This window comes from Leopardus geoffroyi, chromosome C3 (genome assembly GCF_018350155.1).
Source record: "Leopardus geoffroyi isolate Oge1 chromosome C3, O.geoffroyi_Oge1_pat1.0, whole genome shotgun sequence".
Lineage (NCBI taxonomy): Eukaryota > Metazoa > Chordata > Mammalia > Carnivora > Felidae > Leopardus > Leopardus geoffroyi.
This window is the reverse complement of record NC_059338.1, coordinates 40,343,760-40,366,324: the sequence shown is the minus strand read 5'-3', so window position 1 is coordinate 40,366,324 and position 22,565 is coordinate 40,343,760. Positions and strand designations below refer to the sequence as shown.

The 22,565-nt window shown below is 42.5% G+C and overlaps 2 long non-coding RNA genes across 7 annotated transcripts in view; one reads left to right on the top strand and one right to left on the bottom strand.

Moving 5' to 3' along the window:
- Window positions 1–17,288, top strand: part of LOC123584889 — a 35,206-nt gene extending 17,918 nt beyond the window's left edge. The window contains exons 4-6 of the long non-coding RNA XR_006705730.1: window positions 14,283–14,456; window positions 14,990–15,095; window positions 16,742–17,288. This is a non-coding gene — a long non-coding RNA (uncharacterized LOC123584889). The remainder of the gene's footprint in view (window positions 1–14,282; window positions 14,457–14,989; window positions 15,096–16,741) is intronic.
- Window positions 10,100–22,562, bottom strand: LOC123584888. Of its 6 annotated transcripts, XR_006705725.1 has the most exons (8): window positions 22,347–22,562; window positions 17,178–21,550; window positions 16,590–16,921; window positions 15,989–16,130; window positions 14,965–15,127; window positions 13,998–14,210; window positions 11,509–11,624; window positions 10,100–10,732 (listed from the first exon to the last, which is right to left on the bottom strand). It is a non-coding gene; the product is annotated as an uncharacterized LOC123584888 (long non-coding RNA). The 6 variants fall into 6 exon arrangements; XR_006705729.1 differs by lacking the exon at window positions 11,509–11,624 and having other exon boundaries at window positions 22,347–22,542; XR_006705726.1 differs by lacking the exon at window positions 13,998–14,210 and having other exon boundaries at window positions 22,347–22,542.
- Window positions 22,563–22,565: the final 3 nt, after the last annotated feature.

The window sequence follows — 22,565 nt, the reverse complement described above, 5'->3', positions numbered from 1 at the left end:
GGAAAAAAAGAAGAAGGACAAGGAGAAGGAGGAGAACAATACAAGATTCCTAGGCCAACATTTTTTTTTTTCCTGAAGGAAATGGCCAATTTTTATTTCAAGTGGTATGGTAATTGTGTGCTTTCTTACACAACTTGTATATACAGCTGTATGTTTATGATGAGCTGAAAGTCAAATGCTAAGATTTCCTCTACTGCCTTCACCATTTAAAAGGTGAAGGGCACCAGGTCAGAACCTACCAAAACTGAATGAGGGGAATAAGTTGTAACTCTGGAAATGTGTGTGTGTGTGTGTGTGTGTGTGTGTGTGTGTGTGTGTGTGTAATTACATAATTCATCTATAGAGGTGACAGAAAACTCTAGATCTTGTCCTTGTATGGAGTAGTTATGAATCTGCTTTGAATTTCAAGTGGAAAACAAATTAAGAGAATACTAGAATACTAGTTATTCAAATAGCATGCCCAAATTAATTGCTTACAGAAAACGGTTAACCTTTTCTTCTCTGCCCCATTATTCCAGCAATTTTAAAGGTCTCATGGCCAAAAGACAGGATCTTGAAGGAGTGGGATTGGAGGAGGAGGTTGTATTTTAACTAGGCTGAATTGGGGACTAATTTCCTTGGCAGTTCAGAAGCTCTTAATGGAGGCTTTCTGCCAGACAGAACCAGCACAGGCCACTACTCAGTCACACCGAGACTGTCCCTGACCCTTCTTCCTCAAAGAAGAGGCTTACATCCTTCTCCTGTGAGGCAGCCCTTCCCTTAGGCAGACGACCTTCCTCAGCGCCCACCCCTCTCCCCACCACCACCATCACTGTGCTCATTCTGACCATTGTGCCCTGTCAGATTCTGACTGGAATTCTCTCTCCTCACTTCTCTTTAATCCAGACTTTACCTACTTGCAAGCCCACTCCAGGTCCTGAAAAAAGACCAAAACAAAGGACCTCAAACCAATGATATTTCCTTTCTTGTAAGCCATCATCAAGTGGCTGCAGTTTTCACTATTTGTGGTAGTATCTTTGAGCTAGGTGGTCAACCAGAGACAAAAACCCTTCTCTTTTCTTCCCTAGCTATACTCTTTCTTTTCCTTTAAAAAAGAATTAACTTTATGATCTCTCTGCCTGGTGCATCATTGTTTACTATACCCATGGAGATAGAACATAATTGAATTTTCACTGCTATGGCATGTGGGCATTATGTTATTTCACCTTCTCAATCCACTGCACATCAAGCCCATATCTGCTTTTTGCAGAAGTTCTCTGACATTAGAACTTAAAAGCAGTCTTGAAGAATGAAAGCTATTTCTACAACAAGGGCAGGAGAAACTGAGGAAGAAAGTAGTACATAGAGGGTGTATTACGTTACTTACACTCTGGGGACCACAGGCAGAGAAGTGACACGGAGAAGCTTTTTAGAAATATGGTCCAAAGACACTAGGGAAAACCCTTTCTCTATTGACAAAAATGTCTTCAAGGCTTTTGACAACAAATGAAAAGTAAAAATGTTGTTCTACTTAGGCCTCATTAAGTTTTTTAAGTCTTGCTTTAAAATAATAGAGGTAGATACAGGGAATAGAGCTCCCATGAAAGAGAAGTAATTCTTTCTCATGAGTCTAGACTTCTCTACCTAGGGAAGCCTAAAGGAAATTGAGTGCGGTCAACCAGCAAGGGTGAGCAGAGATAATTGAAATGCACTGATAATTCAGAATCTCATTTCCACCTCATTAATTTCAACCTCTGTTCCCTTCTCTTGGTACTTCTAAAGAAAAGCAAGGTAGACCAAATTGAAGATAATATCCTGTCCCCACTCCTGCCTTCCCCCCACCCCCTGAGGTGCTCAGTGGGTTGGTAGAAGATCATTATGACAAGAGGCAAAGGAGGCAAAGCAAGTGGCCCACATGATTCACCATCCAGCTAGCCTCCCCCCCCACCCCCTCACTGCCCATCGCTTATTTGTGCAAAGATTGCAAAGATTGCAGGTGGGGGTCACTTGATATGTTTCCCATTTGCAAGTACCCTAGATTTTTCCAAGTTTGGGAATCTTAGGATAATTATGGCTAAAGAAGTTACTTGACTACAGTTAGTAAACTCTGTATTTTTACTCTCCCTCCCATTCTTTGGGAAAGGGTGGCGATTTTGCATTGTTTTCAGTAGGATGTGCCTCTTAATTAATTACTGGAAAATGATCAAGGCTCTGTCTTTCTCCAAAATTTTCCCCTGTCATTGTATAATGTGCACTCTTCCTGTTATGGTATAAGGAGAAAGGTGCTTTACTGTTATGTCATTATAAAAAAAAGAAAGAAGAAGAAAGATACCTATTTTCTTGCAAGGAAAACTTCAGGATTCTCAAATACTAAGTAACACAGCTGGGTGCTAATCTGGAAAACACCAGACATTAATTAAGTATTCTGGAATAATCAGGTTCAAGTACAAAAAAAAAAAGAATATTCAGAGTCATAGAAAGCCACGGTTTAGAGAGAGGAGGAAATCCAGGCAAAGATGTACACAGTAGGGACTAAACGGAGAAGGGATTGGAGAAGGTAGTTTCCTCTGAGGGTAAGAGTGAGCCTTACTCAAAATTGTGCCATAGACAGACCCTTTCCCTTTCTTTACCAAGACCAGTTTAGAATGTCCAATAACAAGATAACTATTATTACTACTTGTAGAGTTTATATTTTGACAATGTTTGTGACAATTTAGTATCCTCTCTAAGTGGCAAAATTTTTGACTGGAAAAATACAAGTGAGGGGGAATTTATGGAGGGAATTCCCTAGCCTACAAATTCTATTGCCCCGTCAAGCATGCCTCAGTCCAGCCTTGGGAATAGTAATGAGGAAAAAAAATCTAGGCCCTTATCAAGGTACCTGGTGTGAGGAAATAAGATGCATATGCCAATAGCATAGAAATGAAGATTGAAAAGAGTCAAATCCTTCTAGCAGGATATGACAGTTTTATGTGTCAATTTGATGAGGCTCTGGTATCCAGTTTTTCAGTCAAATACTAAGCTAGGTGTTGCTGTGAAGATATTTTGTATATGTAGTTAATATCCAAAATCAGTTGACTTTAAAATTTTTTTTAACGTTTTTATTTATTTTTGAGACAGAGAGAGACAGAGCATGAACGGGGGAGGGGCAGAGAGAGAGGGAGACACAGAATCAGAAGCAGGCTCCAGGCTCTGAGCCATCAGCCCAGAGCCCGACGCGGGGCTCGAACTCGCGGACCGTGAGATCGTGACCTGAGCCGAAGTCGGACGCTTAACCGACTGAGCCACCCAGGCGCCCCGAAAATCAGTTGACTTTAAATAAAGGAGACAATTCTAGATAATGAGAGTGGGCCTCATCCAATGAGCTGAACTTTAAGAGCAAAACAGATTTCTCTGAGGAAAATAAGAAATAAGCCTAATGACTACAGCATCAGCTTCTAACTGAGAGTTTCCAGCCTGCTGGACTGACCCACAGATTTCAGACTTGCTATCCCAACAATATATGTATGTATGTATGTATGTATGTATGTATGTATGAATCTATCTATCTATCTATCTATCTATCTATCTACCTACCTACCTATCTATCTTATTGGCTCTGTTTCTCTGGAGGACCTTGATACAGAGAATAATGAGTGAAGACCTGGGGAAGGGATCTTTGAACTAAGCCTCAATGAATCAGGAGCCAACTACATGGAAAGTAGAGGTTAATTATGTTCCTTGCAGAGGAAAGAGCATAACCAAAGGTCCTGATATAGGAAGGAGCTTGGCATAAATAAGGAAGTTAAAAGAAAATCAGGATGTCTTAGGTACAATGAGAAAAAGAGAAATGGCCCAATATGGGATTGGAGAGGCTTGCAAAGGTCAGATCATGCAGAACTCTTAGTAAAATATTTGGACTTTTTTTTTTTTTTCCAAATTACAGTAGGAGGCCATTGAAGGTTTTTAACCTGGAGAAGAATGGCTGCCTCATAGAGAAGGGAATGTAGGCAAACTCTTAGAAGATTACTGTAGTGGTCCAGGTGGGAAATGATGATAGCTTGGCCCAGAGTGCTGGCAGAGGCAACGAGAAGATGTGGGCTGATTCAAGGTTGTTAAGATGGCACGGATGAAGAAGGTGAGAAGTTATGACATCGAGGATGCTCCTAAGTTTCTGGCTGGTATAGCTGTATAGATGGTAGTGCTACTAAACACATTAGGGTAGACTGAAAGAGGAACAGGATTAAAAAACATGTGAATTAAGAATTTAGTTTTGGGGTGCCTGGCTGGCTCAGTTGGTAGAACATGCGACTCTTGATCTCCAAGTCGTGAGTTTGAGTCCCATGTTGGGCAAAGAGCTTACTTAAAAAAAAAAAAAGTATTTAGCTCTAACATGGAGCTCAGAAGAGAGATTTCAGCATGAGATGTACATTGGAGAGTCATCGTTTACAGATGACATTTGAAGCCATGTGAATGGACATGATTAATCAAGGAGAGAAGGAGATTAATCAAGGACAGAGAGTACCCAGGACTGAACCCTGAGTAATTCCAACATTTAGAGATAGGGTAGAGAATAGGTAGCTAGAGAAATGGGGCAGCGCATGCCAAGGGGGGGTTATGTTTCAAGAAAGAGGTAGTAGTCAACTGTGTGAAATGCTGCCAAGAAGCCAAGGAAAATGAGGACAGAAAAATGAACATAGGGTTTGGGACCTGGCCTACCACCCTGAGTTCTGACGTCTAGTGTGTCTGCTTAGTTACTTCATGCTTTCTCACGTAATATTCACAACATGTTTATATCAGGTAGACCACCTATCATGGCTAATTTCAAGGAGAGTACTGGACTTCCTAAGTATTGTTTTTCATAATTGGATGTATATGGAGACCTGTTTGTTTGCTCTGAAGGAGGAGGAAGGAAAGGTGTTGGTACGTGGGCACTTGGGGACAAGGAAGGAAAAGAGAGATAGGGAAAGGAGAGGCAGGATGTTCTGCATTCCCCGGCCTGCTGTTAGATATCATATCTGATCTTTAGGAAGCACCTCATATTAAAGAAAACTTGTTTTAAATATTCAAGTATCCCAAATTCTAGGCTGGGAGACCTATTCTTTCTCTTAATATTGTTTTCTTCTCCTTCATTACATTTAGCAAGACTTGTAGTTATGAATATATTTGGTATAATCATTTATTTAACATTTAGGTCTGTGTTAGCTGTAGCTTTCATGACACAAAGAGCCTATGTGGCTGTAACCTCTTGTGTCTACTGTCTAGCACAAGACCTGACACACGGCAAGAGTTCAAGATACAGTGGTTGAATTAATAAATGATGCTAGCTTATGTAGGAATGGGAAATTACAGCCCTAAGTTTCTAGGCATAAATAAATTAGTGGACTAAAAATCAGTGGTCTTCTATGTTTTTTCGGATGTATTAATTAGCTGCCTGTTCATACCGTTCTCCTGCTTTAATAGACAAGTGGTGGCAGGCACTGTAAATTTAAGAAATGATATGGGAAAAGCACAAGAAATTGAGGAAAGTTTATGTACTAACTTACTTTGGGGGGATTTTAGAAATATTTTGTATTCATAAACCGTTTTTTGTATTTTACCCATAGAATACCTCAGTATTTATGTAGACTTCTGTACTGGTGTTTGAGGATTGAAAGGTGATTTATGACTGATATGTCCATAAAAAGCCAGATGCACAGTAACCGTGGTTCTAGAACCACAAGAAGTCTACTTGTTTGGTTCCTAGAGCATTGGTCCCAACGACTATTCTTCAAAATAGGCTTGCAGAAAGGGGCACGTGATGGAACCAGGAACTTCTAAAGCCACTGATGTAGCAACAGACTTGTCTCAGGAAAATCAAAGAATCGTACAATTTTAGAGTTAAAAGAGACTTTAGGCCAATTCCCCTTAATGTATAGTCTGGAAAACAAGGACCTATAAGTGAATTCTAGAGTCATAAGCCCAGTTTATAACTTGTAATAATGTCGCTCATGCCTGACCTCAAGCTCAGATCCTAAATTAAGTGTAAATTTGTGTAAATATTTTTTAAATTCTTATTTATTTTGACAGAGAGAGAGTACACGCACACACACAAGCAGGGGAGGGGCAGAGCGGTGGTGGGAGGGAGAGAATCTCAAGCAGGCTCCATGCTGTCAGCGCAGAGCCTGGCACAGGGATCGATATCATGAACCGTAAGATCATGACCTGAGCCGAAATCAAGAGTCAGACGCTTAACCAATTGAGCCACCTAGGCACCCCTAAATTTGTGTAAATATCAAACTCATGTTACAATCAATACTGATGCACATAATATAAAATGAGTCAATGGTTATAGCCTTGGTGATTTACCTTGAATAAGAAACAATCCCCAAATATACTTATTTCACGAGTTTGGAGTTTTTTATATTAGGTTTTCTCCAAAGTGAATCCCTGCTGAACTGCTCTAATGAAATCCCACTTTAGTACAAAAAATATGTCACTTTTGGGGCGCCTGGGTGGCTCAGTCGTTAAGCGTCCGACTTGGGCTCAGGTCGTGATCTCGCGGTCTGTGAGCTCAAGACCCGCGTCGGGCTCTGTGCTGACCGCTCAGAGCCTGGAGCCTGTTTCAGATTCTGTGTCTCCCTCTCTCTGACCTTCCCCCGTTCATGCTCTGTCTCTCTCTGTCTCAAAAATAAATAAACGTTAAAAAAACAAAAAAACCCAAAAAAACCCAAAAAATAAATAAATAAATAAATAAATAAATAAATAAATAAATAAACGTTAAAAAAAAAAAAAATGTCACTTGCTCCCATTACAAACTCTTGCTGAGACCTTGGTGAGCTCACCATGTGTCACATGGTGAGATCAGAGCCATGTTTTCCAACAGCCCAGGCACAGCTATCAATAGCTGGAGTGGAGGGTCTCTTGTACCTGAATCGTAAATCCCTATCCTGCCAATTTTTTGCAACTCACCTGTTTCTGTGTACTTTTGAGGAAATTGATAGTTTTATGTGGCCATATATTAATATTTACTTTCTTGATAACAGAATTTGGTTAAGAAATGGCTAATTCTCCATAAGTATAGAGAGTTTTCTCAAATTATTTTTCTAGAGTACTTGCTTCCTACAATAAAATTGGGAGCAATGGCTTCACTGGCTGCAAATCGATAAAAGTGAGTATCAGTCATATGTAAAAGACACATACAGATGTAACTAACTTTACAGAGCAGCTCTTTACATAGATTAAAATGTTTTGTTCCTTATTATAGTACTGGTGTTTTCCCTTTGTATGATTTTCAGATCCTAGGAAGTTTGAAGTTAGAATCCTTCTGTGGCCTTCATTCACAGTTTGTAGAGTGAAGTGCTATTTTAGCCAGAAATGATATTTTCATGTGCCTACTAAGGCTTGTTTTCTTAAATCCCAATCCTGTTTTCATGATTTGATTATGCCATAACAGTTTTTGAGGCTTTATGCCAACTATCATTTAGTTTGAATGATTCTTTTTTAAATGAAAGAATACAGGAAAATGTGGTAATAATGTTCTTTCAAGAAAGCAAGTTACTGAACATTCTCCCCATATTCTATTATTTAAAAAACTACACCACCCATCTTTATCAAAGAGCATGTATTCATCCAAAATGCTGTTGTTAGTTAGAGGAAGGTATTGAAAGACGGCAACAAAGACCTATTTTGGTCTAAATATGGAAGGTGTCTTCCTCAACCGTCTATTCTCAGCACTTAGCAAACAATAGGGGATTATTAAATACTTTTGAGATAATGTTAAGATCAACTATGTGCACAGGAAATAATTAACATTAATTCATCTGCCTATAGTCTATAAGAAATAGATTGGATTTAACACAAATGCAATCATATAAGTGTTCATAAGGAGTTTGTAGAAAAACTGGGTAGAAAAGATGCTCTCTTTAATTGGAAAAATATCATAAAAATATTCCGTTGACTTGATGGAACATATGGAGCTGGCTGGGCAGATGGGTGGGAGTAGGTGGTTCCTGGCATGTGGAAGGGCCCCACAAGTCCATCTTCCTGCTCCTTGTCAGAAGAGAAATAATGATATACACACTAAGTGTTTCTCTCTGTTTTTAAATAAGGTTCATCTAGTTATGATACTTGGTCTCTATTTATATTTTTATGCTTTCTGAGCTTTCTGTTCTCCTCTTTCCTGGACAAGTCTACTGTGATGAACTTATCAACTATTTTCATGGAATAATTCTAGCTGACACAAATGGTGTAAAAAAACTGAATTGATAGGATTGGTCAGTTCTTTTGCTGCCCTCTCCAGGGCTTACCTCAAGATTTGGGTCTCCTGATGTCCAATCCAGATCATGGACCATGGGGTGTGTGCACGTGTAGGCATTTAAAAAGCTCCATATAAATTTAATAAAATTTTAAAAATTAAAATCAACAGTCCTGTTCACATTTTAAAGGAGCCTTTGGTTATAGTTACTTGTTTTTAGTGAAGATTCCTTCCACCCAATCTAGAACAAATTTGTTTCCTAAATTTGAGATTTTTATATTATATTATCTCCAAAGTGAGGTACCTTTGCACTTACTTTGCTGAGTCCAAATCTCAAATTTAGTGCAGGTGAAAATGTCATTTTCTCCCCTATGTTGTTAACTATTTGGCCTATGTACTTCCAGACTTAAAAAAAAATCTTGTGTATGTGTTGCCCCAAATGTAGGATGACTCACAGTCAGCATTTTGTAGCAACTAATGCTTAATCTTGGCTTTTTCTTGCACTTAAGGGGAAAAAAAAATTCAAAACACACAAAACTTTTGTCTGCATGAGTACAGAATTAAAGTGATTATCTCTGGGGAGTGTTAAAATGGAAGTGGGAGGATGTGAAAACAGATAATCCTCCTTTTAATCAAATACTTCAATATTGTTTGAAATGAGAACAGATGATTTTTGTAATATATCCATTTTTAAACTTTTAATTATTATTCGCTTTTCAACCTCGTTATTTCATATTCATACGAAATTAACCAGGATGGTGTGACAAACTCCCGTACACCCGTGGCTCAGCCTCAATAACCGTCAACTCGTTGACAATCTTGTTTTATGCACATTCCATTTCCCACCTCTGTGTTACGGGAAACAAAATCAGATATTACGTTTCAACCACAGATATTTCTTTATTTTTTAATTTTTATTTATTTCAGAGAGAGAGAGAGAGAGCGTACGAGTCAGGGAGAGGGGCAGAGGGAGAGAGACAGAATCCCAAGCAGGCTCCACACTCAGCACGGAGCTTGACACCGGGTGGGATCTCATAACCCTGGGATCATGACCTGAGCCAAAGTCAAGAGTTGGACACGCAACTGACTGAGCCACCCAGATGCCCCTATAGATATTTCAATATATGTTTCTAAAAGAAGAGGACGCTTGGGGCGCCTGGGTGCCTCAGTCGGTCGAGCTTCTGCCTCTGGCCTCAGGTCATGATCTCGAGGTTCGTGGGTTTGAGCCCCACATCAGGATCCGTGCTGAGGGCTCAGAGCCTGGAGCCTGCTTCTGATTCTGTGTCTCCCTCTCTCTCTCTCTGCCCCTCCCCTGCTTGCTCTCTGTCTCTTTCTCAAATAATAAACATTTTTTTTTTTTAATTTTTTTTTTTCAACGTTTATTTATTTTTGGGACAGAGAGAGACAGAGCATGAACCGGGGAGGGGCAGAGAGAGAGGGAGACACAGAATCGGAAACAGGCTCCAGGCTCCGAGCCATCAGCCCAGAGCCTGATGCGGGGCTCGAACTCACTGACCGCGAGATCGTGACCTGGCTGAAGTCGGACGCTTAACCGACTGCGCCACCCAGGCGCCCCATCAAATAATAAACATTTTTAAAAAATGTAAAAGAAGAGGACTTTTTATTTTTAACATAGACACAATACCAGTTATCATATCTAAAATATTTTACAATAATTCCTTAATGTCTAATCAGTGTTCAAATGTCTTCATAAATGGCATAAACAGCTTTTTGTTTGAGTTTACTTAAATCAGGATACAAATAAGGTCACATGTTGTGATAGTTGATACATCTTTTAAGTCTTTTTTAATCTGTAAACTTACCCCTATTTCATTCCCTTATTGTTGAAATGTATTTGTTTTTTAAAAAAAATTTCATCTAGAGTTTTCCATACCTTACATTTTGCTGACTGCTTCTCTTGAGGTCTGTGTGAACATATTCCTGGGCTCTTGTGTTTTTTTTGTAATTGATAGCTGGTAGCTTAATCTATTCTAGCAGTTTGGTCAGATTCAGGTTATCTCTTTCAAAGCAAGATAGTGATAGTTTAGTGTCTCTTTTTGTGATGTTAGCAACCACTGAAGCTCATGCCTTGATCCTGCTTTATCCAAGGTGGCAAAATGATGGTATTCTAATTTTATCATCCCTTCTATTTGTTATCTAGGATATTTCTATAATGAAAAATACCTCCTCATCTGCTACTTGATTTTCAGTGGTATAATTTCTTAGCGAAAACAAGACGGTTTCTTTCCGTCCCTCTGTTTATCATTTTTCAAAATGATGAGTTGGTTTTAGTGGTGACTAATTATTTTTCTCATATCATTTGACAAACAGTTGAAATGTTACAACTAATTGCCATTATCATCCTTCTAGACGCTAAAATGGACCCATCTTTAGCCACTGAGAGTCTCTTCAAGGTGGTTCCTGAATCCTTTGATGATGACTCTAGTGTTCTTTTGATAGCTTTCTTGTATATTTCTTTCCTCAGACCTGGAGTCCACCATTTCTCTAAGGAGCCAGATTCCATTTAGTGGAAAATACCTGGAATGAAATAATTGTTTTAGTTGGATGTATACTTCAACCCAATCATCTGTCAGCAAACCCTGAGTGTTGGGATTAAAACACAGATTTGGAGTAAAAAAAAAAAAAAAAAAAAAAAAAAAAGACTAGGGTTTGAATCCCATCACTTACCAGCTTGGTGATCTTAGAAAATTTACAGGGCTGTAATGTGCAACAACACAGCAAAGCAGCAGAGGCTAGAAGCACGGCGGCCCCGGTATTCTCTCCTGCATAGATGCCATAGGAAAGGATGGACCTGACAGCTGTTCTCAGCAATGAGTCCCAGAAACTCCTGATGTGGATAGATGTTGATTCTGTCCACAGGCAGGGAAAGTAGCCAGGGGTAGGGAAGGCCTAGGGTCACAAATAGGGACCAGGTTTGGGGGACAATGTTTTAGTTCTGCCCTTTCATCATCCCTGTATTGCCCTAGGCAGATCTCCCCCTTCCTTTTGGTGATGATTGCAGGGGCAGGGTATCAGGGGACAGGCCAGAAGCAGTGGGTAACCACAAGGCAGAGCTCTGACCTGGTAGGGTGATGAGCAGATGGCAAGGAGTATAGCTGGTCTGACCAGTCCCCAAGAACTCCCCTCCACACACACACACCCCCTTGCTCTCACCCTCCTGTGGGCATCTGCTTGTAATACAGAGTGCCTCCTCCAATAAAAGATTATTCAGAGGTTCTTTGGAGACCAGGTGAGCACAGTACCATGTGTCTCCCACAAAGGCACATGGCAGCCAGCACACACAACTGATTCACCTGGAGAAGCACAGTCTTGCTAGATGTCTGCCCCTTTCCACGGGTGCATTTTCCTAATCAAGGCAGCTCGATATCCGGAAGGGGCAAGGATGGGCTCAGAGGGCAGATTCTGAGAGCTGCAAGTTGGGAGAACAACAAATGGAATAACTTATACCGGAGAAGGCAGAACTCATGAAAAAAAAGGAAAAGAAGTAAAAGCCAGAGTAATAAATATGCTTAAAGAAATGAGAGAATTTACTGGGAACAGGAAGTAAGAATAAGCAGTTGAGTAAAAGAATTAGAAATATTAAGAATTAGTTCTGCCAGACAGAGGCAAAGAGTACTGTATGATATCATTTATATGTGGACTCTATAAAGAAAGAAAGAAGGAAAGAAAGAAAGAAAGTAAGAGAGAAAAGGAGAAAAAGTTAAACTCAAAGAAACAAAGGGTAGAACAGTGGTTGCCAGGGGCCAGGGGCTGGGGAAAATAGGGAGAGGTTGTAAAAGAGTACAAACTTCCAGGGCTCTTGGGTGGCTCAGTCAGTTAAGCGTCTGACTTTGGCTCAGGTCATGATTTTGTGGTTCATGGGTTCGAACCCTGCGTCGGGTTCTGTGCTGACAGCTCAGAGCCTGGAGCCCAGTTTGGATTCTGTGTCTCCCTCTCTCTCAGCCCCTCCCCCACTCACGCTCTGTCTCTCTCTCTCTCTCAAAAATAAACACTAAAAAAAATTTTAAAAAACACTCAAAAAATAATAGTAATAAGTAGTAAATATGTGAGCTGGAAGATTAGGCCAAGGAGTTTTGCCTGGAGGCATTGCAAAAGGACAGGGTAAAGAATGGAAAAGAAATTTGGAGAATCAGACATGTGTCCAAGTCCATTTGGTAGGGACACCAGAAGAACAAAAGGAAATGGAAGGAGGCCAATAGTTCAAGCAATAATGACCAAGAATTTCCTAATGTCACACGGCGAGTGAGTGGCAAAGCCAGGAGGTCAGGCCAGGCAAGCTAGCTGGAGTACATACTCTGGACGACTATTTACTGCCGTGGGTCTACTCTATCAGCTGCCAGTCTGGAGGAGGAGGAGAATGAAGCTGGGCATAGGACATAAAGAGGGGACAAATACACAGTAAGCAGAAGAGAGCCTGTGCATGAACTGAGGGAGACGGTGTGGCAGGAGCTGGGGAGAAGTCTGGATGCCTCAACTCAATGCCACTGAGGTCTTTAAAAACAAGCATCGAAACCCCCCAAAACACAGAAACCACAATCTAAAAATAACAACAAAAACAGACAAGTCACTTCCTCTCTCTAATCCTCAATTTCTTCATCTATAGATGGCAGACAGTAACTCCCACGTCATAGGGCTGTTGTAAAGATGAAATCATAGAATATAGGTAGGATTCTGAGCACAGAAAACAATGGCGTATACTGACATAAAATAATACCATTTCTTATTTAACAATTCAATAAATACTTGTTGAAGATCTATGCTCCAGGCAGTGGAATACGAAACAGACAAAAATCTTTCAAGCTATGGAATTTCTGGGGTAGAAGGTGGGGTAGGGGGGGAAGAAAAAAGGCAATACACGTAAATAGATAACAATGTGAGGCACTGTGAGTGCTAATAACGAAATTAGAGCAGGGTAAAGGAATAGAAAATGGTGTTGTGAAGAAGTACTATTTTGGCAGGATGGCTGGGAAAGGTCTATGGAAGGAATAAGGTGAGTGAACGAGGCAGGAAACATCTGGAGGAGTGGAGTTTTTGGTGGCAGTAACAGCAAGTGCAAAGGTCCTGAGGTCGGAGAGTACTCGGCATGTTCAAGGAATGGCAGAATGCGGATACCCTGCTTGGGAGCAGAGTGAGCCAGGGAATAGCAGTTGGAAATTAGGTCAGAGAGGTAGCCAGTGGCCAGATCATTTGGGTCTTCATCCATCACTAACAATTCAGCTTCTCTTTCATTATTTGAAAACTTTGTCTTTGCGTACTCCACTAAATCGGAGGTGCCAACCGTGGAAGGGAGCCTTCTTATTTAGCAAATTCTTTCCAGCCTCTATGATTTAGTATGGTGCAAGACACCTCTGGCTTCTAGTTGAGCGAAAGACACCTCAAAATTGAGCTTCCTGGGCAATTGCCTTCTCCCTGCTGGCCACAGGAAGTATCTTTTGATCCACAGTGGTCATTCCAAACCAGTCCTCTAATTGCCCTTGTCCAGGTCTGTGGGAATTACTCAGAAATGTTTGAAGTCCCAGAGCCAGGCACACTCTGAGTCACCCCTTAGTCTAGGGGAGGTGGCCAGGAAGCAGCCAGGATTAGGACAGGTTTTGATTTAGTGCCGTTGGATTCTCTTACACAGCCCTGCCCATACCCGAGGGTAACCCTATCTCACCCCTGCAGGCTGAGGTGCCCATGTACTTTAGAAAGGCATCCTAAACATGACCCGATCCTTCCCTCCCCCAGCGAAGGTTGTTCCTTTTCACTAATCACAGCAGAAGATTCCTTTCATCTCCCATACCTCTCAGAGCACGGGTGTTCTGGCCACAGCTGCCCATGTCAGAAACCAATGCACCCTGTTCTTGTTTTCCTTTCCAGTCATCTCTGGATTTGTAATCCGTCTGGAAGGCTGTCCATTTCTCACCTCCATAAATCTGGTAGCACAGTTTGCATTATCACTTGCCGACAACTTCTTCTAGGTGTTTAGATTGTATTTAAAAAAGCAAGCCCAGAACTAAGGAGATGGAGGAAAAATAAACTAATGAATTGCTGCCTATGTGGGGTTATATTTAAATTTGTCATCTAGGACTTCTGGAAGGAGAAGAGTCAGCGGCCCATAAGATGGTAACCGAGCTTTCTTATTTTGCACACTGTTCCAGAGGTTTGGTGCAGCTATCAACGTTAACAAACAGAGACGGTGTCAGGAAGAGAGCCATATCTGGACCGGCCCCTTGATTCTGAACACCATAATTATGAGAAGGTAAATCCAGACTCTTTAGCTCCAAAGATTTTTTTTCTGAGGTTGGTGGAAAGGACTCAAAAATGTACATCGTGAAGATGGGAATCTGTTGACCTTTTTTACTCAGAAATGTGGGGCTGGCTTGACTTAGTGTAATAATGTGCCTCACTATCACTCTCCTTATCTCTTGTGAACAATAATTTCAAGATTTCACTCAGAATTTCTCTATCCCAGTAATTCTTAGCAACCTGGCACTTATTCCCACTAGCATGCCACAAAATGGCCTCAGGCAGACATTTTGTTGAAGCTTAGATGGGGATAATTATAGCTTCGTGTACCTGCCCTCATGCAGCTCAGTGGAGGTGTTGATGGCTTCTTGGCCAGCCATGACAAATTCTATAGCTGGGTACCTCCCCAAGAGCTGGGCCAGGTAGGAATAGAAGCGGGAAGAAACACAGTGCAGCTCAGTTCATAGAGGAGAGAATCACAACTAACTATTCTGAGAAATCAGGGTATTGGTATTTCTGACCTTCTGAGATGGCTGTCACAAACAGAAATGACTCGACACTCCCAGAAGGCGTGACTTCGTGCCAGTCCAAAGCAACCTCTTGTGTGCCGGAGGAACCATGGACCTGACTTGCCACTTCTGACTCCACGCAGGTGAGAACATCAACTCATGGGCGTCTCAGGGACTAATGAAATAAGCAGTAGCAAGGTATTAAAGTTCTTCGAAAGGATTTGCTGTCTGATCTTATAGCAGCAGCATCCATTTCCTCTTTTGCTGGGACCACTCAGATAAACGTGGGAAAGGAAGGACTTGAAATAACTGGAGACGTAAACTCTGGATATGTGTCTTCTCGTTAGCACAATTTTTTTTTTTAATTTTTTTTTTAATGTTTTTATTTATTTTTGAGACAGAGAGAGACAGAGCATGAACGGGGGAGAGTCAGAGAGAGAGGGAGACACAGAATCGGAAGCAGGCTCCAGGCTCTGAGCCATCAGCCCAGAGCCTGACTTGGGGCTCGAAGCCATCAGCCCAGAGCCTGACGCGGGGCTCGAACTCACGGACCGCGAGATCGTGACCTGGCTGAAGTCGGACGCTTAACCGACTGCGCCACCCAGGCGCCCCTCGTTAGCACAATTTATTATTGGCCAAGTAGGGCTGTCCCCTGGGGAACCACTGTAAGGGGGGTCGTTTAGAACACACTCTATCCTGCCGATGTTTTTATTTCCCCTGTTTTTACCATCCCATCTAATTTCGGCCACCTGACTCACAGTGGTACTTAAAAAACCCTGCAGCAACGTAATAGAATAAAATGAACGTGAACTTCAGAAGTAGAGATGAGGAGGCCTGAATCTTGGTTCTACCATTCACTTAGGTACTCGATGTTTTAGTACATGTCTAAGTACAAGGTACTTAATGTCTTGAGGTCTCAGTTTATTTCTCTGGGAGACAAGAAGAAACACTAACCTGAATGTGTTAGTCTGCCCAGGCTGCCATAACAAAATACTACGGACTGTGTGGCTTAAACAACAGAAATTGATTTTCTCACAGTGCTGGAGGCTGGAAGTCCAAGGTTAAGGTGCTGTCAGGGTTAATTTCTGGCGAGACCTCTCTCCTTCTTTCTTGCTATGTCCTCATGTGGCCTTTCCTCTGTGCATGCACAGAAAGAAGGGCTCTAGTATCTCTTCCTCCTGTTAGAAGGATACCAGTCCTACTGGATAAGGGTCTCACCCTTATGACCACATTTAACCTTTAAAAAAAATTTTTTTAATGCTTATTTTTGAGAGAGAGAGAGAGAGACAGAGAGAGAGAGAGACAGATCCGAAGCAGGCTCCAGGCTCTGAGCTGTCAGCACAGAGCCTGACATGGGGCTCGAACCCATAACCATATCATGACCTGAGCCGAAGCCGGACGCTCAGCTGACTTAACCTTAATTATCTCCACAAAGGCCTGATTTTCAAATACGATCATATTGGGGGTTAGGACTTCAACATATGAATTTTGGAGGAACACAGTTCAGTTCATGACACTCAAACACTGTCACAAGGATTATTTCAGATTATATATACACAGGACCTAGCCTTGTTCCTACAGCATAGTAAGTGCTCAATGGATATTGATTCCCTTACCTTCCACCCTGTGTCACTTACCTCCCTAGTGGGTCGCTTTCTTCTCTACACATGAGAAACTGGATTTGGCCCTTTGCATAGATGGAATAGATAGTTACAGAGTGAACAGAGGGATTCCCAAGACTTGAGTTTGGTAAAAAATTTCTCCCTTCCCTCATCGGTGTGGTTTCCAGTTGCAGGCCTCCTTTTCCCAGCTACTGTCTCCATTCTGGGAACTGTCCTTTCCACACGAAGGGCTGGGTCCAGCCACAGCAGCCTGTTCCTTCTCCAACACCCTGGTTTGACATCTCAAGCCACGTTCTTCTGAGAATTTGGATATGAGATTCAGTCCCTGCTGAAGGACAGAAACCAGCCTGCAGATACAGAACGAGGTTGATGATAATGTTGATAGGTACCATAATTGAGAGCTCAGTGTGTGTCAGGTACCGTTCTAAGAGTTTTTCACATGTTGACTAATTTAATCATCACCACAACTCTACCAAGTAGGTATGTTCATCATTTCCCCCTTTTTACATCACTTCCCTTTTTGAGGAAATTCAGGTGTGAGAGTATTTGCCCAGGGTCACATAGCTATTAAGTCTGGACACAGGCAAGAGTAGAGGATCTTACCTCCAGACAGAAAAGCAGAGTATCCTCACGGTTCTTTGGTCTTGCCCTTCTTTCTCACGGATTCCATGACATGTTTCAGTATCTTGCCAATGAATTCCTTTTTTGCTTTAACAGTCTGAAGTGGGGTTTTGTTCTTAAACCAAGGGAACTTATGTTAAGACGGTGGCCCTGGCCTATTAGATCTGTTGCACTCAACATTAGAGGATGTTTTTGAGATTAACAACCATAGATAAGTGACTATGGAAAACGGTTTGTTAATGATTCAATTCCATTACAAAGTTTAAAATTGGTTAAATCAAAATGAAGAAGGTCTCCTAGAAGAGATTACGGGAGCAGTAAAAGCCTCCTTTTCCGGAAAACACATGATTTTAAGCAGTAATGATGGGGTAAGCTCATCACTAGCAGTGTGCCCTACAGAGGACGTGGTGATTTGATGTGTGTGTGCATATGCCAGTGTGTTGGGAGAGAAGTTGTGTGTTTTCTATCAAGCCTGGAAAAGCTGGAAGGCAATGTTGGGGCTGAGGGAGGTGAGGAAAGGTGAGCCAGGTGAATACGATCAGAGAGCTTGTGCCTTTAAGGTATGATTCAAAGGGTGTTTGCAACCCAAGGTGAAATTAGTACAGACGGATAATGAATACATTGAAATTGGTGAGATACTTAATACTGCCTAGGTTTAATTTCCTTTAAATCTTGCTGAAAGTACCAATTATGCAGGTGCATTACTCTTTCTAGAGTGTTCTTGATTAATACATACTGCTAGTGCACAGACTTTTTAAAGAGTAACCAATTGGCTGAATCATGTACATTTTCATTGGAAAAACTAGTGATGTGCCTAGAGTGAGTCTGCCTGATGTCCAGATAGCTAGCTGATATCATTGCCCAGTGGTCAACTGTAGCTGCCAGAAGAGCTGGCAAAGTGTCTCAGGACACTGATTCACCTTTCTCCTCCTAGCCTGAAAAAAATACAACCTCAAAGTGTTTGTGTTTGACATTCTTTCCAGAAGGAAGTAACAAGGAAATAATTCACTTGTGGCTTAGGTTGACTGGCATGGAAATGGGGGCTCTTTCTCCTTTGGCTCAGGTCAGGGAGTAGTCAGTCCCTGTGGGAGGCAGAGCGCCTTCTGCTGAAGAATGGGCAAAGGAAAGAGAAATGAAATGGAGAGGCAATGGCCAGAGAGGAGGATGCGTCAGGAGTGGGAGAGTTGAAACATTAGGACACATGACGAAATGGAGACACTGTGTGACATGAAAGGATGCAGGTAATGCCAAACCTCCAGACTACAGAGCAAACCCAAATAAACAGTGTACTCTTTCATCTAATCTGTGCCTCCGTAAGTCTTTCATCATTTTCCCAATATTTGAGAAGAATGTGACTTCCTGGCTTAGTCAACCTTGGGAAAGGCTGGGATGGGGGCCCTTCTCTTACTCAAATGAAAAGCCTCAAAGATGCAACCAGGAGGGAAGAAGGGCTCAGTCTTCTGCGTCAGAAATGATTCTTCCAAAGCAGGTACCATGAAACTATCTCTAAAGGGAGAATGCATAGTGCCCTGGTCACCACATTGCACAACTCCAGAGAATGCCATTCACACTCCAGACTATTTTAGCTCATGGAGTGGCATTGGGTACTATACTCGTGGCTGTACACAACAACTCTGCAGAATCAAGTAGCTTTAAAAAAAAAAATCACCAGATAACAAGAAGTTCATATTGTAGTCAATTCGCGAATTTGTTTTCATTAATAAGGAGCTCTGAATGCACACAACGATTAAAGCACTCTTAAATTTCATCCTTCCAAAGTGTTCTCTTTCTTCCCTTCTCATGCTTAACATGTTTTTGTGTTAATAATCTAGACTTATTTTGTTATATTTGTGCTGTTAAGTCAGTGGTTCTGAATTAAAGGGGGGTGGTATAACAGAATTACTTCGGAAATGTTTTCAAAAACATCAACAGGAGAATGGATAAGCAAAGTGATATGTACACACACATATACACACACACACAGTGTAATTCCAGTCATATGAAGTTTGAGAACTAGCAAAACTACTCTATAGTGACAGAAGTTAGCCTGGAGAGGTAATATAGACTGAGAGGTCACACAAGGGAAATTTTTGTGGTGATGGACATTTTCTGTATCTTGGTCTGGACGGTGGTCCCATGGATGCATCCATATAAAAAAAAATCATCATACTGTACATACAATGAAGGTCGTGCTTTTTATTGAATGTGAAAATGTTCTCAATCAGATACTGTCTAAAAATATGACAGTTACACACATACACCGACCCAAGCCTCCACCCTGAACTCAGGGACTAAGATGAATGAAATATGGGGAGCAGGGGATACAGACCAGCATTATGTATTTTTAAAAAGCTCCCCATTATTATTTCCCACCATTACTATCAGCTTCCAAATATTCTTTTAGGATAAAAACAAATACATGAATAATATATAGGACTTTAACATTTGTGGAAGAACGCTGGAGATCATAAGCGTTTTCCCGCAAAAGTTTGCTTACTTTCCTGTCCGCTTTGATTGAGGAACTTGTTTTGTTTTGCTTTGAGTGATTTCAATGTTTCTGAAGGTGTACAATTAATAAATTAATGGGAGGAAAAATTGAAGATAGGAAGAATCATGAGGGCCCATGAAATTCTGCCTGTATTTAGAGTTTGAATCAGGTTTAGAACAAGTTGAAATATTTGGGGGGATATTTAATATTGACAAGTTCCTAAAATTGCAGAGTTTTCAAGTAAACCTGTCAGGATGTATTTGGGACCTGTGCTATCAACTATCCTGTTCATTCTGATGCATATTAAGGAGATTTGAGTGTGATGCAGATTTAGGAAGTGTTTTGGTTTTTTTTTTTCTTTTTTAAAAGTAGCATGTGACTAGCTTTTCTATAGTTATTCAAAGAATGAAAGGCTTTTTTTCACTTCACATTGGACTTTCTATTTAAAAAATATTCTGGGGTGCCTGGGTGGCTCAGTGGGTTGAGCGTCTGGTTTCAGCTTAGGTTATGATCTCACAGTTCATGAGTTTGAGCCCCGTGGAGGGCTCTGTGCTGAAAGCTCAGATCCTGGCGTCTACTTCAGATCCTGTCTCCCTCTCTCTGCCCCTTCCCCACTCACGCTCTCTCTCTCTCTCAAAAATAAACATTAAAAAAATATTCTTATGTATTGATTTTCTGTGATCTATTCTAAAGACAGAAATATGGCTGGTCGGATGTACTTCATGGGTTTCTAAATAATATTTTTTTTTAATTTTTAGAAGTAAAATTATTTAAATGGAGTCTGCAGGCTTAGTGCTAAATCTTAGTGTGTGGGTTGTGTGTGTGTGTGTGTGTGTGTGTGTATGTGTGTATTTTGCCTGTGAACACCCCGCAACACCCCCCACATTCATTCTGATTCCGAAGGCAGTGTGAAAACAGTTCTCTCCCCGAGACATCCTGGCTTTATCACTTAGCTTCCTCCATAGGCATGCGGTCTGCCTGGAGGACCATACATTCATTCAAGGTCAGAACCGGGAAAGACCTCAGAGATGAAGTAATTCAACCAAACTCTGACCTCCATGTCACACTCCACTTAAAAAATAAACTTAGGCCTCGGGGTGAAGTGGCTTGTTCAGGGTCACCTGGCTGGTCAGGGGCAGAACCAGAATCGTATGTCTACATGCAACCTTTGTGCCTCCATACCACCGCTGTCTCGGCATTCTGTGCTCAGAGTTTGGTATCACAGAGGGGCAATACACAAATGCCATTTCCTTTCCTCCAAGACCCCAAGAGGCTTCTCCTCTGTATCACTTTGAAGGCCTGCAGGGATTTACTTATTTTTAATGTGAATCCTATGTTGGTGAAATTTTGAAGAGTTTAAGAGCTTGCAATTTTGGGGCCAGACAAGGGTCCATTATCCTAGTTCACTAGCTGTTGTGAACCTTGGTGAGACAGGTGATTTCTTCACTCCTCGCTTTTCTCGTCTAGGAAATGGGGTAATCACACGGGGGCACATACAGTGCTTTTCATACTTCCTGGAGCACAGCAAAGCATTCGGAAATTTTCTTTGGAAATCTAGCAAGTCCATACTGAAGCCATCCAGCTATCTCCTTGAAAGTTTGAGAAACTGACTTCAATTTTCTTCAGCCTTTTCCTTCCGCCCCTGTGTGGGGGCTTCTTGACTTCACTGTTCCGGCGGTTGGCAAATACTCAGAGAAGTCAAGTCACCACAAATTTGTACATGATGAGCACAATAGGTTTTGCTTTTTAGTTCCCAGTTCTCTTCCCTGAGAGCTCCGGATTTTTGTATGAGATGTGGGACACTGAAGCAATCTGGGACATCTTCTGTGACAACGACTCCAGGGACCCTTTTCAACCTAAGAAAGGGCTAAAGGATTGGGTTTTGAGTCCTGGTAAGAGAACAGACCCCTAAGACTTATTTTTGGTAACGCAAAGGACCACGGAAAAGTAGACGATACTAAGAAAACGATTTTTACAGCTACAAGAGCCAAGGCTTTCAGGAGCTGGGAGGCTCCGTCACCCCTTGGGTCATGAGCAGAGCTGGTCCTAAACCCAGATTCCCTCGCCAGGCTGGGTGCTTTTACCATCACGGCCGCTGCGTCGCATTAACCCCACCTCTGAAAGTGCTGAGGAAGTTCCCTCCCAGTGCCCACCCAGGCGGGGAGGGGCAAGGCTGGGGCACGGAAAGAACCGGGGAAACGACGTATTCCACCTCCCAGCACACACAAAACTGCTTGCGCGATTCGGCGCGTGGGGAGAAGCGGGGGGGGGGGGGGGGTCGGGGGGGGGTAGTTAGATCCAGGACGCAGAGACTCCCGGTGCGCTGGGGAGAGACCTGGAGATTGCATGCTCGGGAAGCCACCTTCCTTTCCCCTGGTCTGTCTCCCCTTGTGCAGTGGCTGCCTGGGGACGCCCCGCTCGGAGGGTTTCTCCCAGATGAGACGTCCCGTCCCTGCCCACGGTCGGGGCCCGCGAGTGGCCGCCTCTGCCCCGCCCCTGCGGTTTCCGAAGGTCTAAGGGGGATTTTTTCCCCCCTTCCCGCCCCCGTCCCTGCCTCCGCCAGGAGCGGCGCTAGGTCGTGCCGGCTGCGGTCGCTTTTCCTTCTCCACTCCCACGTCTCTGACTCCAGGGAGTTTCACCCGTCCTCCCTCCTCAGCCCTCACCTTTAAACAGTTCCCCAAGCCACCGCTCCAAAAGTGCGCGACTGCTCCCGGGCCTGCACACGGAGCTCCTGCCGCCCGGCATTCCTCGGATTCCAGCGCTGTGACGTCCCCGAGGCCGGCTCGCCTCCAGCCCGGGAGCTCGGGCTCCAAGTTTCGGCGCTCCCCCGCGCGGACGCCCCCCCCCCCCTCCGGCCGCCCCGCCGCCCCGCCGCGCGCGCC